This window comes from Eptesicus fuscus, chromosome 12 (assembly GCF_027574615.1).
Source record: "Eptesicus fuscus isolate TK198812 chromosome 12, DD_ASM_mEF_20220401, whole genome shotgun sequence".
Classification (NCBI taxonomy): Eukaryota; Metazoa; Chordata; class Mammalia; order Chiroptera; family Vespertilionidae; genus Eptesicus; species Eptesicus fuscus.
This window is the reverse complement of record NC_072484.1, coordinates 29,254,160-29,272,888: the sequence shown is the minus strand read 5'-3', so window position 1 is coordinate 29,272,888 and position 18,729 is coordinate 29,254,160. Positions and strand designations below refer to the sequence as shown.

General features: G+C 40.8%; 1 pseudogene; it reads left to right on the top strand.

Annotated features, from left to right (window-relative positions):
* Positions 1 to 12,722: 12,722 nt before the first annotated feature.
* LOC114231476 (U2 spliceosomal RNA) lies at positions 12,723 to 12,842 on the top strand (annotated as a pseudogene).
* Positions 12,843 to 18,729: the final 5,887 nt, after the last annotated feature.

Here is an 18,729-nt window from a genome sequence, read left to right as displayed (position 1 = left end):
AACTTGTATCAAAGTAAGCAATAAAACAATTTTGACTGAGGGAAATTTAGCCCTAGCCAGTTTTGCCCTGTGGTTAGAGTGCTGGCCAATCTAGGCCAGTGAAGGGTCTTGGGTTTTATTCCGGTCAAGGGCACTTACCTCGGTTGCAGGCTCCTTGGCCCCTATACAATGATGTTTCTCTCTCTCTGTCTCTCCCCCTCCCTTCCACTCCCTTCCACTCTCTCTAAAAATCAGTGGGGCCTGGCCGGTGTGGCTCAGTGGACCTATGAACCAGGAGATCTTGGTTCAATTCCTGATCAGGGTACATGCCCGGGTTGCGTGCTTGATCCCCAGTGTGGGGTGTGTAGGAGGCAGCCAATCAATGATTCTCTCTCATCATTGATGTTTCCATCTCTCTCTCTTCTCCTTTCCTCTCTGAAATCAATAAAAAATACATTTTTAAAAAATCAATGGGAAAAATATCATTGGGTGAGAAATTTAAATGAGAAGATAAAATAATCATAGCAGAGGCTGTGATGGCTGCCCACACTGTATATTGTCATTCTTTCGGCTCAGATAACTCTTTATTTTTTCCTTTTCTAACCCTTACCTGAGGATATGTTTTTCATTAATTCACGAGAGAGACAAAGGGTGTGGGGAGAGAGAGAGAGAGAGAGAGAGAGAGAGAGAGAAAGAGAGACATCAAGCCCCGACTACAGGATTAAACACACAGCCTGGGTATGTGCTCTGACCGAGAATCGAACCCAAGACCCTTAGGTGCACAGGACAACACTCACCACTGAGTGACCAGCCAGGCTTCAGATGACTCTTTGAATGTACTGCTACCAGAAGTATTTTCTAATTCCAAATTTGCAAGCAAAATTCCAAATGCCAGGAAAAAATTACTGCAATAATTTAAAATGTAATAACTCCATTTCCTGTTGCAGTCATTATCAAAGCTCAAAATGGCTCATCTTTGTATGATATCACCATGGATGCAAGTAATTACAATGCAGAAAAATGTTCGCTTTGCTTGTTCAATACTCTTGTGAAAAAGCTCCCTTGTAAGGCTATATTGAATAAAATCCCTTCCAGATGAGACTTCAGAAACAAGAGTAAATTTTTGCAGACTTTCTTTTTATTGATTGATTGATTTTAGAGAGAAAGAGAGAGAAACATTAGTTTGTTGTTCCACTTATTTATGCATTCATTGGTTGATCCTTGTATGTGTCCTGACTGGGGATCAAATCCAGAGCCTTGGGTGTTTTGGATGAGGCTCTAACCAACTGAGCTACACGGCCAGCACCAGAAACTTTCTTATTGAGTTAGGAGTTGAGGAAAATTGTACTGCTTTTAGTGGAGATAATACAAATGTTAGTAGATGTTTATATAAGGTGCAGACTTGTTTATTCAAAGTTGCAGTAAAACATGAATGATTCTTTGAAAGCTGTTGGCTGTCCTGCTTGTATTCTGTATAATGCTGCTCAAAGAGCATCTGATGTCCTTCCTACTGACTTTGATGTAATTGTTCTCTTCCACCAGGTGTAAGAGAACAATTACAGTTCAAACTGAATAAGTGATTTTGTTGCCATTCACTATCCTAAAGTTCAAACTGAATAAGTGATTTTGTTGCCATTCACTATCTTTCATTTCTCTTGCCTTCAAAAACCTGTTAGTGCCCTAACCAGTTTGGCTCAGCGGGTAGAGCGTCAGCCTGCGGACTAAAGAGTCCCATGTTCTATTTTGGTCAAGGGCACACATCTCCCTCTTTTCTCTTGGGCCCTGGTTGGGGCTGGTGCAGGAGGCAACCAATCAATGTATTTCTCTCACATCGATATTTCTCTATCTGTCTCTCTTCCACTCTCTCTAAAAATCAATGAAAAAATACCCTTGGGTGAGGATTTAAAACAAACAAACAAATAAAAAAAAACCACCTGTTAGTTCTCTTTAACAAATGGAGTTGAGAGAACACTCAGTGTATCTGAAGCACTGAAATCATACTTTACTTCTAACGAAAAGGCCTCCAAAATTCTTATTGACTCTTAAAATACATTAAAGGAAACAGTTTATAGTTTACAATTATCTCTTTAAAGTAGGGATATGCAAACTGGAAGAAGAGAAAACAGTGTTATTGAAGCAACTTCATTGCTTAAGGGAACTGTTGAATGCATTGAAGGAATGATTGATGAAGAAAAATTTATTCCTTTAAGTATTAAGGCAGTTCTTAATAAGGCCATTGCTTATGAGCGTGAAAAAATATTCTGACTTGAAGTGGATGATTATTACAGCACATGTCTTGACTAACTTTTAAAGTGGATTTCATATCATGAAGAATTTCCATTCTTCTTTTTAAACTTTTTTTTAAAAATTGATTTCACAGAGGAAAGGAGAGGGAGAAAGAGAAAGAAACATAAATGATGAGAGGAAATCACCAATTGGCTGCCTCCTGCATGCCCACACTGGGGATGGAGCCCCGCAACCTGGGCATGTGCCCTGACTGGGAATCAAACTGTAACCTCTTGGTTCATAGGTCAACACTGAACCACTGAGCCATGCCGGTCTGGCTTGATTCTTCTTTTTTTAATTGCTTTTTTTTGAGAGAGAGACATTGATTTGTTGTTCCACCCATTCATGCATTCATTGGTTGACTCTTGTATGTGCCCTGATTAGGAATCAAACCTGCAACCCTGGCACCTTTTACATGGATATTACTAAAGACTCTTCCAGCATAGGAATGAGTGGGATTATCATGTATAGTATTGAAGTAGGAAGGAATAAATATTGACAACAGTGTTCTTTGTTTTTGGTCAGTGGACCACATTTTTAAAAGTTATTGACTAAGAGATCAATATAATACTGAAAAACAGAAAAACAAAGCATACCATGAAAGATGGTATTTGCTTCAGCAAACCAAATTTTAAGAGCCATTTTCAGAGTTGTTAACTTTATCCTAGTATATGTTAGGTATACTGGCTCATAAAACTAACATTGAGCATGTTTTCTCATTAATGAATGTTCAATAGACAAAAGAACTAAGTAAGTTAGATGTGACCAGTGTAGAAGCCATGATACAAAAAAATGAACATAGATTGTATCTTCAAGGAATTTTATTAGCAAATTCCATAAAACAAGGAACTATTAAGGAGAACAAAATGGTCAGAAAGATATAATTAAAGGAGGAAGTATATAATTTTGATACTGATAACATTTCCTATAAGTAACAAATGCTTTTTTAGTATATATTCCATATTATTTTTCTTTTATACCTATGTACATTTGCATAAGCAATCTTACCTTATAATAGACAAATATGCAAATTGACCGCACCTTCGCTATGCCCAAGCCATGCCCACCAACCAAGCCACGCCCACAACCACGCCCACCAGGAAACCGTTGCAGGGACGTTGGGGTGTGGCGGAGCCCAAGGCCGGGAAAGCCGCCCAAGGCTTTCCCAGCCTTGGGCGCCAGCGGGGTGCCTGTGCCGATCGCAGGAGACTACTGGGGGTCGGCTCCTGCGATCGGTAGCAGGGACGCTGGGTGCAGCCGAGCCGAAGGCCACCGCCTGGGACCAAGCCAAGACCCTGAAAGAAGGCAGAAGACGGTGGCCACAGCCAAGGCCTGGGTCCCCGGTGCCGGCAGAAAACTGGTGCAGGCAGCCAGGTGAATGAAGGTCTATTGCACGAATCTTCATGCAAACGGGCTACTAGTTAGATATAATTCAAATTCAACTGGTCCTCTTGTTTGTTTGTTTTTTGTTGCTAAATCTGGCAACCTATTTATTCATGGGTAATCTGAGATACTATATGTAGCCCACTTAATGAGGGTCTTTTAAAAGTTTCCACCTGTAATCTTTCTTTATGAAACTATAATTTCCTTGCAATAAAATGGGTAACAAAATGAACAATTCAATGAATTTTGACAAATGTGTACAGTTACAGGATCATTGTCCCCAGTCAGGATACAGAGCATTTCCATGACCATAGAAAATTCCTTGGGGTCCCTTTGCAGTCAAATACCCACCCTGGCCCCAGACAACTACTGATTTGATTTTAATGGCCAAAGATTAATTTTGTCTGCTCATGAAATTTATATAAATGGAATCAGCATAATGACTTTGAGATTCATTTCCCTTGTTACATGTAGTTTATTCCTTTTTACTGATGAATAGTATCCAGTAGTTTGGACTTTTATTTATTTATAAAAATTTTCCCCACTTATTTAAGAGGTAAATGTAACTGGCTATGGTGTTCCGGGGTGTGGAAACAGGAAGAGGTAGGAAGACCTGGACCAGCTAAGAGACCTTACCTGAGATAATGATTTCCCTTTCCTCAATGCCTCAAATTATGATCTTGAAGATGCAAAATAACAAAAGTTTGAACAGATTCTATTTTTATTTTTTGCCAAGACTATTTCATAATTGCCTATGGTGGTCTGGAAGGCTTCTCAGAAGAATGATGTTTGTGCAAGGGATCCAGAAGATGAATGATCATTAAAAGCTATAATTTGAAAACACTGTGTTCTCAGCACCTTTCATGTAAACCTTTGTGGTAGCTGAGTTCCAAGATGGGCCCCAGTGATCCTTACCTCCCGTATTCATGCCTTTGTATAGTCTCCCACGTTGAATAAATTCTGGCCACTGACCAACGGAGTATGGCAGGAGTTGCAATGTGTGGCTTCTAAATATTGGTCATAAAAGAACATGCAGCATCTTCTTTAGATCACCTGCTCTAGAGAAAGGCAGTTGCTGTTCTAGGAAGACACTCAAGCAACTCTATTAAGAGACCCACATGATGAGAAACTGAGGCCACCTGCCTAAAACCAGCACCAAATTGCCAGTCATGTGACTGTGCCATCATGTCATAGAAGCAGATCTTTCAGCACCAGTCAAATCTTCAGGTGACTATAGCCCCAGCCAATATCTTAACTTCAGCTTCATAGAGAGACCCTATGCTAGAACCAATTAGCTAAGCTGCTCCTGAATTCCTGACCCACAGAAACTGCTTAAGATAATTTTTTGTTGTTGTTAGAAGTCACTACTTGGGGGAGGGGGGGGGTTATTTGCTGTGCAGCAATAGATAACAAATATAGCCTTCCAATTCTATAAGGTAAGAATTAAGTATATTTCTGTTATATAAATAAGGAAACTGAATGTCAGAAATGTGAAGTGCCTTGCCCTGACCAGTGTGGCTCAGTGGTTTCGCCGGTCCATGCACCAAAGGGTCTCCTGTTCGGAATCCCAGTCATGGGCATGTACCTGGGTTGCAGGTTCCATCCCCAGCCCCCTGGTCGGGGTGGGTGTGGGAGGCAACCAATTGATGTGTCTCTCATACATCGATGTTTCTCTCTGTCTTTGTCTCTCTTTCCCTCCTTACCCTCTCTTCCACTCCCTCTAAAAATTAATGGGAAAAGTGTTGGGTGAGGATTAACAAAAAGACAAAGGAAGGAAGGATGGGAGGAAGAAAGGGAGAGAGAGAGGGAGGGAGGAAGGGACTTGACCAAATAAATATGAGAGCAGGGTTTTTCCCTTGACAAATTACTTATTTCTTTTTCACAACCTGTCATCTTGCATTTTCCACTAATTGAGTTTTGATTCTAGCTCTATCTTTCTTCAATGACCATGTTGCTAACCACTCTGCCTCCTAGAAAGATTTTTCTAGGAAGAGAATAAGGAAAGGGCATTAGAGGCAAATGCAAAGAAGTGAGGGTTTGATGTAATCCAGCTGCTTCTGAAGGAACAGATGGACAGTGGGTCAATTTGGCTAGAGATTAAACTTCCTGAGAAAGGAGTGGCAGGGTGAGGCGGGAAAGGAGCTGGTAGCTGATGTGGAGAAACCTATAGGCCATGCCAACAATTTTGGATTTTTCTACAGTAAAAGACGTTAGGCAGGGAAAAGACATGCTTACATCTGAGTTTTCAAAAGACGCTTTGGTGGCTTAGCAGACATTATTGGTGCTCCTTGGCACTTAACCATTTCCCTGCATGCTGGCCCACCTTCCATGTCAGCAGGCTAGAAGAGCTGGGGAATTGATGACTGCTGGAAGCCCTCAGTCATGGCTGCAGGGAGTTGTATATATACTCCAGCTTCCCACTCCTCAGCTGGGACAGCTCTGAGGTACATGTTCCAGAGCACTTCTCAGAGTTCTTCAGGAGATATAGCCCACAGTGCTAACTTGCTGGAGAATACTCACTTCATCAGCTACTTCCCCTTCCCTGAATCTCTTCCCCACTCTCCTGCTGGTTTTTCCTGGGATTACCTCCCAAGTAAGGCGGTAGTTGCACTCAAGTTCTTGCCCTGGCTAGTGTGGCTCACTTGCTTGGAGTGTCATCCTGTATACCGAAAGGTTGTGGGTTGGATCCCCGGTCAGGGCACATGCCTAGGTTGTGAGTTCGATCCCTGGTCCCCGTGGATGGGAGGCAACTGATCAGTCTAATCAAGTGTTCTCCCCCACCTCCCTCTCCCTCTCCCTCTCCCTCGCCCTCTCCCTCTCCCTCTCCCTCTCCCTCTCCCTCTCTTTTCCCTCTCCCTCTCCCTCTATGAAATCGATAAAAATATTCTTACCTCAAGGTTTACTTCTGAGCAGGGGAAAGGGAGGACTACAAGATGAAACAGATGGAATAAGAGGTAATATACTCCATGTTTATTGAGATACTCATTAAAATGTTGATTCTTTCCAAACAGGATATTTCTAATGGAACTTAAAAAACTGATCCCCATGGTCATTAATAGCAAAGTTGGTTGTGGAAAAGAGCAGGAGATGAAACTTGCCTTACCAAGTAGGATCCTACGTAATAATAGACAAATATGCAAATTGACCGTACCTTCGCTATGCCCACGATTGGCCAGGAGGCGCGGGGGGGCGGGACTCAGGGTGGCCGGGGTAGCTGATTGGGCAGGCGGGATGCTGAGCTGCGTCGCCAGCAGCAGCACGAGCTCAGCGTCTGCGCCATGTCTGTGCTGCGGCACAGAAGGAGCCTCTGGGGCAGCGAGCTGATGTACCGCTGCGCGGACCATCAAAAGCAGGAGAGCTAAGTGCCTGAGCGGACAGGCACTCAGCTCCCCTGCAATCGAAAGCAAAAGTGTGGGAGCTGGGTGCCTGTCCGCTCAGGCAGCAGGCCTTTCAGAAGCCTCCGGCGCCTGGTGCACCAGCGGACTGGCACCCAGCTCCCCTGTGATCGAAAGCGAAAGCGTGTAGGGCACCCTACATGTGCATGATTCAATCATGCACTGGGCCTCTAGTTTATTATAAAGCTATGTTAGTAATAAGATTTACTATAAAGATACCATAATGGCACAGAGAACACGGGGAGAGGGAAACAGACTTAAACATGTATGAGACCTTGTTGTATAATAAACATGGTATTACAAAACAGTAGGGGAATTGGTGGACTATTCAGTAAGTAGTGCTGAACAATTGATTACCCATGTGGAAAATAATTAAATCTCTATGTGATACAGTATGCAAAATAAATAGCAGATAATTTAAATGTGAAAAATAGAAAATTTAAGTTATTAGAGCACATCTTTGTAACTCAGGGAAAGGGAGGGATTTCTTAAATGAGATAGAAAAACCAGAATTCTAAAGACTGATATATTTGACCAAATCAAAACATGTACAACAATGCATAGTATACAACTCCACACCAGGAAGACAATCCAATTAAAAAGTGGACAAAGGACCTGAATAGACACTTCTCCAAAGAGGACATACAAAAATGGCCAGTAGACATATGAAAAAATGCTTGACGTCACTAATCACCAGAGAGATGCAAATTAAAACTACAGTGAGGTATCTCCTCATACCTGCCAGAATGGCTACCATCAATAAATCAACAAACAACAAGTGCTGGCGAGGATGTGGAGTAAAGGGAACCCTACTACACTGTGGGTGGGGTGCAGCCATTGTGGAAAACAGTATGGAGTTTCCTCAAAGAATTAAAATTGGAACTGTCATTTGAACCAGTAATCCCACTTCTGGAATATATCCTAAGAATCCTGAAACACCAACCAGAAAGAATATGCACCCCTATGTTCAGAGCAGCATTATTTACAATAGCTAAGATCTGGAAACAGCCCAAGTGCCATCTGTAGATGAGTGGATAAAAAAGTCGTGGTACATTTACCCAATGGAATACTATATGGCTGTAAAAAAGAAGGAACTCTTACCCTTTGTGATAGCACGGATGGACCTGGAGACTATTATGCTAAGCGAAATAAGCCAGTCAGAGAAAGACAACTGTCACATGATCTCACTTATGTGTGGAATCTAATGAACAAAATAAACTGACGAACATAATAGAACAAAAGGCAGGGATACATGGAACAGACTGATAGATTTCAGAGGGGAGGAGAGGAGGATGGACTGGAAGAGATGAACCAAAGATCATATATGCATATATTCATAGTCCATGGACACAGACAGCAATGTGGTGAAGGCCTGGGGTGTGGTGGGAGCTGGGTGGAGAGGGGCAAAGGCGGGTAAACTGGGGGACCTCTGTAATACTGTCAACAATTAAACAAACAAACAAACAATGCATAGTATAACAAAGCTAACTTTCCATGCTGTCACATGGATTAAGTTTGAAAGTACTATGCTAAGTGAAAGAAGCCATCGCAGAAGACTCTATTGCATGATTCTATTTTTATGAAAGGTCCAAAATAAGCAAACCTATAGAGAAAGAAAGTGGACTAGCTTTGCCAGAGGTTTGGAGGAGGGAGGCGGGGGGGATGAAGAGTGTCTGCTAATAATTACAGGATTTCTTTTGGAGATGATGAACATGCCCTAAAATTAGATGGTAGTAATGATTGCACAATTCTGTGACTATAACTAAAGCCCAATAAATTGTACACTCTAAATGGGTGAATCTTATGGTATGTGAATTATTTCTCAACAAAACTCTTTTTTGGGGGCAAGACACATGCTGGGTTAAGATATTTGCGGTAAGGATTACTGACAGACTATATCAAAGAATCCTGTAAAGTAATAAAAATGACAAACAGCCCAATATAAAAATGCACAAGGAATTAACATTGTCAATTCAAAGATGAGGAAACTCAAACATAAGTAAATACTCTCCACATCATTAATAATGAGGGTAAAGAAAATTAAAATAATGAGATACCATTACACCCATTAATTTGGAAAAAATGTTTAAGAGTTTGAATTATGCAGTGTTGTCAGAATATGGAAAAATGGGAACTCTCATATACTTCTGGTGGAAGTATAAGTTGATATAATCACTTTGGACAGCAATTTAGTAACATCCGGTAAAGTAAAATATGGTTATATGTCCCTATAAACCAGCAATTCCACTTTTTTTTTTTTTTTTTTTGGTTAAGCCTCAACTGAGGACATTTTTTCCAATGATTTTTTTTTATTTTTTATTTTTTTTAATTTTTTTAAATATATTTTTTTATTGATTTTTTACAGAGAGGAAGAGAGAGGGATAGAGAGTTAGAAACATCGATGAGAGAGAAACATCGATCAGCTGCCTCCTGCACATCCCCCCACTGGGGATGTGCCCGCAACCAAGGTACATGCCCTTGACCGGAATCGAACCCGGGACCCTTGAGTCCGCAGGCCGACGCTCTATCCACTGAGCCAAACCGGTTTTGGCCCAATGATTTTTTAGAGAGAGTGGAAGGGAGGGAAGGAGGAGGAGGGGAGGAGAGGGAGAGAGAGAGAGAGAGAGAGAGAGAGAGAGAGAGAGAGAGAGAGAGAAAGAAAGAAACATCAATGTGAGAAACATAATGATTGGCTGACTCCCACAGGGCCAGAGATGGAACCTGCAATCAGATATGTACTCTTGACCAGGATTGAACCCACGACCTTTTGCTGCATAGGGCCCACACTCCAACCACTGAACCACACCATCCAGGGCCCAACAATTCCACTTTTTTAAAAAATATATGTTTTTATTGACTTTTAGAGAGGAAGGGAAAGGGATAGAGAGAAACATCGACGGGAGAGGAACATCATAGATCAGCTGCCTCCTGCACGCCCCCAACTGGGGATCGACCCCGAAACCTGAGCATGTACCCTGACCGGGAATTGAACCATGACCTCCTGGTTTATAGGTTGATGCTCAACCACTGAGCCACACCAGCCAAGTGCAACAATTCCACTTTTAAAGAAATTCAGATAGGGACAGGTGAAGTAAGTCCAAAGATGTTTATGGCACATTTTTGTAACAGTAAAATTTGGGAGGGTGGATTTAATATCCATCAATAGGAGAGCAAATGTGAAATATGAATCAAATGTGGAATATTCATTCAATGTTATATTATGCAACAAATCCTATGAATCCTATGAATAAGATAAATTTTAGAAACACAGAGTTCAGTGAACTAAAAATAATATTTGTAATATAACAGCTTTATTAGTCAAATTTCTCCAAAGAAACCAAACCAGTTATATATATTCAACATCCTTCACAATATAAATGCAAATTAAAATTTAATTTTTGCCCTAACCGGTTTGGCTCAGTGGATAGAGCATTGGCCTGCGAACTGAAGGGTCCTAGGTTCGATTCCGGTCAAGGGCCTGTACCTTGGTTGCGGGCACATACCCAGTAGGGAGTGTGCAGGAGGCAGCTGATCGATGTTTCTCTCTCATCGATGTTTCTAACTCTCTATCCCTCTCCTTTCCTCTCTGTAAAAAATCAATAAAGTATATATTTAAAAAAAATAAAAAATAAAAAAATTTAATTTTCACTAAGAATAGCAAAGCTAAACTCTGGCTGGTGTGGCTCAGTTGGTTGGAGCATCCTCCTGTGTACCGAAGGTTGAAGGTTTGACCCAGGTCTGGGCACATACAGGAGGCAACCAATCGATATTTCTCCCTCATATCGATGTTTCTCTCTTTCCCTCTTCCTTCCTCCCTATCTAAAAAAGTCAATAAAAAATAGATTAACAAAATTAAAATAGTACTCATTCTTACCTTTGCTGGTAATGGGGAAATTGGTATAACTTCTGTGGAGGACAATTTGACAATGTCTAACAGAATCACAAATATACACATTGGCCATGCTTTTTGACCCAGAAAATTTCCCTTCTAGAAATTTATCCCCCCGATTTTTTTTCACGTATGTGTGAAATTACAGATGTTTAAGTATGTGGCAAGTACTGGTAATTGTCCACCAATATCCATTTTCCTTTCTTCCTTATAAAAGAACTTGATTTTGTCAATGGTGACAATAAGTTCAATAAAATCCTATCATCTTTAAGCGAGGGTAGCCACATGGCACAGTCCTGGCCAATTAAATATAAGCCAAAGACATTGGTTGGATTTCAAAGAAAATTATTTAAGGACAGCACCCATGAACATGTCTTTTGGCTCTTTGCCCTTTGCCTTTTTTTTTTTTTCTGGCTTGCAATGCAGAAGCAATGTCCGGAGGGGCAGCAACCATTTTGTGAGTATGACGGTGAACACACACACACACACACACACACACACACACACACAGGCAAAGCGTGTATAAAGAGCCTGATTCCCTGAAAGTGGTATTGAGCCACTGTCCCTGTACTGAAATTCCTTCTTCTGATGCTGTTCTAAGAGAAGAAAATATATCCTATTTGATTAAGATTTTTTTAAGTTAAATTTTCTTTTGCCTTCAGCCAAATGTAATCCTCACTGAATCAAAAGATTTTCATGGTAATACCAATTGCCACATTGTTAATACCAATAAAATTGAAACAGTCTAAATGTCCATTAATAGGAGTCAGGCTAAATAAATGATGGTACACTCATGCAATAAAACACTATGCAGCCAGAAAGGTGAATGAGGAATATCTATAGGTATTGATAAATCAGGATCTTCAAAATACATCATTAAATGAAAAAATAAAGATGGAGAACAATGTGCCTATTGTTCTGTCATTAGTGTAAACAAAAAAGGAGGGGTACAGTTTGGATATGGGGAACAGGGCTTTGCAGAAAGGCTTGTTTCTCAAGATTCCAGGGAAACGGGGGAAGCTTCTGATGGTGTACAATGCGAAGTGAGGATTAGGGAAGCTGCTGCCCCCTAAATCTCTCACCTCCCCCTCTTCTGCTTTGGCAGCTGTTTCATCCACAAGTATCGGGTCCTCTTGTGGAACACTTTCTTGTGTTATAATACTCCAAGGAGTCAAGTGGGCTGATGAGAGAGTTCCAGAGCGAGCTGGATGACTGGGTGGGTGGTTGGAATGAGAAGCCTCTGCTCAGAGGGCAAGTCTGGCAAGACAATATTGACTATGCTACTGTCCTCTGGCAAGCCCCCATGGACCCATTTCTTAGTCCTAGAGAGAGGAGGGCTGAGAGCGCAAACTGAATGGTTGTCACATAAAATCTTAGTGAGATGTTGGAAGTTTAAAGTTGTCCCTTTAAGGCCATCATGTAAGACAGTGGCCTTGAGGTATATTTCAGAAGTTTCAGCACAGAGTGACTTTGGCATCAGATACACTTCACAAAGATATCTATAATAATAAAAGGGTAATATGCTAATTAGACCGAACATCTTCCAGACGTCATTCCGGACGTCCTTCCTGACAAAGCCAGGGCCCGAGGGAAGCCAGCCCAGGCCCCAGGTGCCTGCTGGTGGCCAGAGGAGGGGAGCAGCCTGGGTCCTGGGTGCCTGCAGGTGGCCAGAGGGAAGCCAGCCCGGTCCTGGGTGCCAGAGGGAAGCTGGTGCCAGCAGCCAGGGGAAGGAAGGCCTACTCTTGCATGAATTTCGTGCATCGGGCCTCTAGTAAGAAATAAAAGGGCAGATTTCTTCTCGGCCTTTTGGCTACGCTAAGATCAAGTATAGTATCTGTTCTTATCAGTTTAATATACAAATACCAAAAAGGAAAAAAAAAAAGAAATGTAAGGGTAGAGACAAAGCTCTTTCTTTTCATACAATAGAGGCCTGACTGGTGACCTTTGCAGAGGGAGATTGGGGGATTCTAAGAGGACTACACAAGAGTGCTCCCTGGTCACTTCCAGAATACAAAGGAGTCTGTGGTAGAAGGGAACTGAAAGTTTTAAAGTATTGATCATATCCATTAAATAAACCCTTGTACTTAAAATAACTATGACATCATAATGCATAGGGCCTTGATTTCCTAAAAAAATCTCTGTTCAGAATTTTGGTAGAAATATTAGGTAATAGAGTGTTCATCTCAATGAGTCACATCAGTCAGTTGATCACATTAGTAATTATGCTACATGTAATCCCTTGGTCAAAATGATGACTACCACCCACGCCAGGTTGGCTCAGTGGATAGAGCACAGGCATGTGGAATGAAGGGTCCGGGGTTCGATTCTGGTCAAGGCTCCTCCCTGGGGCATGTGCAGGAGGCAACCAATCAATGTGTTCCTCTCACATCGATATTTCTCTCTGCCTTTCCCTCTCTTCCACTCTCTCTAAAAACCAATGGAAAAATATCTTCAGGTGAGGATTTTTTTTAAAAAAAGATGATGACTATTAGCCTGGCTGGTGTGACTCAGTGGTTGGGCATCAACCATGAACCAGGAGGTCACGGTTCAATTCTCAGTCAGGGTTGTGGGCTTGATCTGCAGTAGGAGGCATGCAGAAGGCAGCCAATCCATGACTCATCTGATGTTTCTGTCTCTCGCTCCTTCTCTTTCCTCTCTCTGAAATCAATTTCAAAAAAGATGGTGACTACTAGATCTCTCCAGGGTAAAGGTATCTTTCCTTTTCGTCATTACTAAATATTCTTAGGGTGATACTTCCAGACCTTTTGAATATCTTTTTCCAACCCCCTTCTTTGCAATGATTTTATCTTCCATTGATGAGTCCTGTCTGAATCAACTGTTACTAGAATGTTTGTAAAATGATGATCTTTTTTCAATTTGCATCATCCTTTTTCATTGACTAGTTGGCATTTTTCCATGAAAAACTTTCTTTTCTATTTCCCTTAAAATGTTTTGTGTTAATGCCACTATAGATGGATAAATTCCTTTTTATTCAGTATATTATATAGTCCATCCTTGCATTATTCATTTGAGGCCAGAATGGCCCCAGATTTGATGTGGAGCCCTCTTTAAAATATAGATTCCCTAACCTTCTCCATCTTCTGGGGGTGAAGTCTGGGGTTCTACTTTTATAACTGGCTACTTAGTGCTACTTATGCCCATTAAAGTTTGAAAAGCAGAGGTAAAGCCCTTCCAAAAGACCATTGGGTGGGTATCTATCTTATAGGGCTAGAGAAAGACTAATAAGAAGTAGAGAGGCTGGAAGACAAGATACCTACTAATTCTTACCACGATACAGCAATGTTTATCTGAATAATGGGAACCATTTATTTCCATTCCCAAAGGTGAGATTGATATTTGGAATCAAACATTGATATAATCAGGAAAAGGCCTGGATCAAGATGGTGAAAAGTACACACTGTCATTCCTGCTGAAAACTCCCAATGAAATCCAGAAAAGACATGAAACAGAGAAACTAATAGGTCTACAGCAGCATCAGGGAACTGAAAAACGAACAAGTCCAGCTGGTGTTGCTCAGTGGTTAAGCATCGACCCATGAACCAGGAGTTCACAGTTCAATTCCCAGTCCAGCACATGACAGGGTTGCAGGCTCAATCCCCCAGTAGGGGGAGTGCAGGAGGCAGTCAATCAATGATTCTCTCTCATTATTGATGTTTCTCTTTCTCTCTCCCTCTCTGAAATCAATAAAAACATATTTAAAAACCAACCAAACAAAAAACTAACAAACATTTTAAGAAAGTTCTGGAAGATAGAGAGTAGAAAGAAATGCATGGTTAAAAGAAAAAAGGTAATTGAGCTCATGAGTTAATGCTGGATTCTCCCCAAACCTTACTAAAATACAGTAAATTAGGAAAAAGAGTACAAAACCCACAAGAAAAAAAATAATAGGCAAGACTGAGCTAATGATGTCAATAATATTTTAGATGTTACCTGGCATAGGGAAGAAAGAGAAGTGATTCCACACTTGGAAAAAGGCCAAATTATGGTTGATGGATTCCTGATATCTCAAGGAAACACCTCAAACATCTGTTTGGATGAAAATAGAAGCTTGTGTCCCGGGGAATCTAATTCCATTGCCATGGTGTATCTAATTTGAGTCACAGCTATTGAAGGCACAGGCAGTTTTATGGTCCTAGATAGTTATAGTTCAGCTTTAGAAACCAATAGGTTCTAAGGCTTTATAGCCTGGTTAAACACAAGGATTTTATTACCCTGTAGAAAGTTAACCATTCTTGAATTTTATCTAGCACATGTCTTTGGAACTCCTTTCATTCGCTCTAACTGTGTTTGGACACACACACACACACACACACACACACACACACACACACACCTGTTTTTCAAGCACTGGCAAAACAGCTTTTTTTTTATATATATATAGTAAAGGTGGAAATGTATTGAACAAGTACAGACTCCCACGTGGGGAGGGGGAAAGAGTTCCACCGAGTCCCTTTTTCCACGGGTTATAAAGAAAACAGCTTTTTTTTGTGTGTGTGTGTCTACCTGCTGGTTCATTCCTTGACAATTAAATCAAATTTTGATAACTTCTCACAATCTTTTTGTTTCAGAATTTTGCTCTAAAGTTGCTTGCAGTTTTCTCAGTTCTGCTAAGTAGATGGGGGTGAGTCAATAAGAGAAAAACCAATTTGTGCTTCAGCACCTCAGAAAGGCTCAGAGATTGGAAACACCATACATCTCTGATGGCAGGGTGAGGGTTGGTGCTGGAAATAGAGGACATAGTTGAAAATCTTGGCCTGCTTCTACCAGGACAAAAAACTACACTTTGTCCCCTGGAAAGGTCGGACCCCAAAATTCTCAGCTTAGGGAGATCTGGCAAAGCTCAGGGTGAGGTGGACCCTGGGGAAATGCATGAAGTTTGCATTCCGAATGGAGACCCTGGCATCATCCCATGCTCTGATCCAAGCAGATATTCCACTATCCACTCTCTTCCACTCACACATACATTTTCTCCCACCTGGCCGATGGTAAGAGGAGCCTTCACTTGAGAAACTGACCAGCCCAGAGAAAAATAACTACAGAAATTGGCATTTGGGGTGGTGCCCCAATGAAACTTCCAAGTACCTGCCCATCCTGTTACCCTAAGGCCCCAATCAATACACTCCACCTACAAACATAAGCTCCAGGTCCTATGCATAGCAACAGAGGGCCATGAGTCACCTAATGTGGAAAGCTGCTAACAAGAAAATCAGAGACCTAAACAAACAGAAAAGAAGGAACTCGAAACAACAACAACAAGGAGCAGAAATAAACTTGTAAAAATCTACTATCATTAATACTCCCTGAGAGATTTGAGAAAATTTTACATCCATGAAATAAGATTTTAAATCATTTTCATTTGTTGCCTTTTCTCTGGGCTGGTCAATTTCTCAATTGGTTTTGTTGTATCAATTTAAAATTACTAAATAAATAAGAAAATGGACAGAATCAGATTAATGGGGAGATGATCAAAGAGAACCACAGCCCAAAACATGCCTGTTAGAAGAAATTTAGGACCAAGTAAAAAGCAGTGCTTCCAGGAAAGTTAACTGTTCTTTGAGCAACATGAATCATTGCTGGAATAGAAGACTAGATCAATGGAGCAATGTATAGTCAAGAAAGAGAACCACATAAATGTAGAATTTAATTTGTAACGAATATGGCATTTCCAGCTGGTGGGGAAAAGATCGATTATTCAACGTATGTTTTTAAGACAATAGGTTTTTCATATGGAAAAAACTTATAGATTTCTAGTTCATGCCATAAATAAAAATACATTCTAGATTAAATGTAGCTCTAACATGAAAACACAAATTTTAAAGTAAAAAATTTGAGAGGATTAAAAAATATGTGATAGAAGTAAATATATATAAATACAAATATAATTTGGGGAGAGAAAGGTTTTCATAAACTAAATATAAAAGACAGAGACGAGTATGGTAGCTATTAAATGCTTACCACGTTTTCCCTTCTTCCATCCTTCCATAACAAAACTCTTTCAATCTGTGTGGAGCACATTTTGAGTAATTTGAAATGATGGATACAGCCACTAGACATAGGAGTGGATAGATAATGCAGATCTGTTAGAGTGCTCATAATAGCTAGCAGGCTCTGCTTAGATTCCTATGCCCAATTATCAGGAGAGTCTTTCTTCCTTTGGAGCTATAAAGTATAAGAATATGGGCTGTTTATAAAAAAAATGAAGAGAGCTTCAATGGAAAAGAAGGCCAGAGAACGGATAGATTGAGAGAGAAATGGTCCCAATGACAGTTGGAGCTGATTACAGTTGAGCCTTAAAACGAAATATCTCTAGAACTCCCAATTAAGTTAGCCAATATACTGTCTTTTAATTCAAACTAGATTGTATTGTGTTTCCATCAATTTCAACCAAAAGGACCATGTCTAATAATCCCAAAATGATAAAGGTGAAACTTGTTTATGTAGACCCCATAAAATCACAGCCTTTTCTAGCACTGAGAAATAGCATAAACAAAGGAAAAGATACATGGTAGAATAAATTATGTAGAGCAAACAATGGACAAAAATGATCAACTTCAGGATATATAAAGATTGTCTTGAAGAAAAAAAAAAGATTGCCTTCAACTCAATAAGGAAAAATTAAAATGATTCAGGAAAAATGAAAAGAGGGTATTGTGTGAGTCACAACGCTTTCCTTTGAAAGTGATAAAGCTTAATTTTTACTCCTTTAAGCAAAAAAGGGAATTTGTTGGTTCAAATAATTGAGAACTCAAAGGTGCAATATGTGTCAGGAATGACAGGATCCTGGTACTTGGAGTTGCCCATAGCAATCACTTGCTCTCCTTCCCTCTCTCCATCTCTTAGTTCTAATTTTTTCTTTCTTGTGAATAGGTGTCACTATCACCCAGGGTCTCGTCACATGGCAGCAATGTATTTTCCTGCAGCTGCCATCATTGCAGCTGTCATAACGGTTTCGGTTGTGTTATAGAGCCCAAACCAAACTGGCTTAAACAAAAAAAGAGAACTCATTAGCCTGTGTAATCCAAGAGGTGTAATCTGAGGTAGGAAGGTCTGAGTGGTGCTTGAACCAAGAGCTCCAGCAATGTCAACTAGGTAGGATTCATTCTACTCCCTCCACAGTATCCTGTCTTTTGCTGTGTCGGCTTTATATTCAGGTTCCTCATAATGGCTCCACATCCTTGATGCTCTTAGTCCAGGGGAGAAAAAGAAGCTTTTTCTCTTTTAACAATCCCATAGTTCGAGGGCTCTGACTGGGTCACATGACTACCCCAAACAATCTGTGGTCAGGGAATGTGATTGGTCAGTGTGGATTATATGTCCACCTATGGACTCAAAGAGAAGTCAGCTCCATCCAAAGTAGATGAGCTAAGAATAAGAAAAAGGAGTAGTTTCTTCTCTCCTCCTTCAAAAGCAATACACTGTTACCAGAAGTAGAGTGAAATATATGTTAAGAAATACTAAACATACATCTACTAAACTACTTATCTTTTTTGTCAACCCTCACCCAAGGATATTTCTTCCATTGATTTAAAGAGAGAGTGGAAGGGAGGGAGGGAGGGAGGAAAGGGGGAGGGAGAGAGTGAGAGAGAGAGAAAGTGAGAGAGAGAGAGAGAGAGAGAGAGAGAGAGAGAGAGACAGAGAGAGAGAGAGCTATCAATTGGATGCTTTCCCGCACACACCCCAACCAGGGATGGAACCTACAACCCAGGTACCCACCCTTTACTAGGAAATGAACCCGAGATCCTTTGATTTGCCGGCTGATGCTCCAGCCACCGAGCC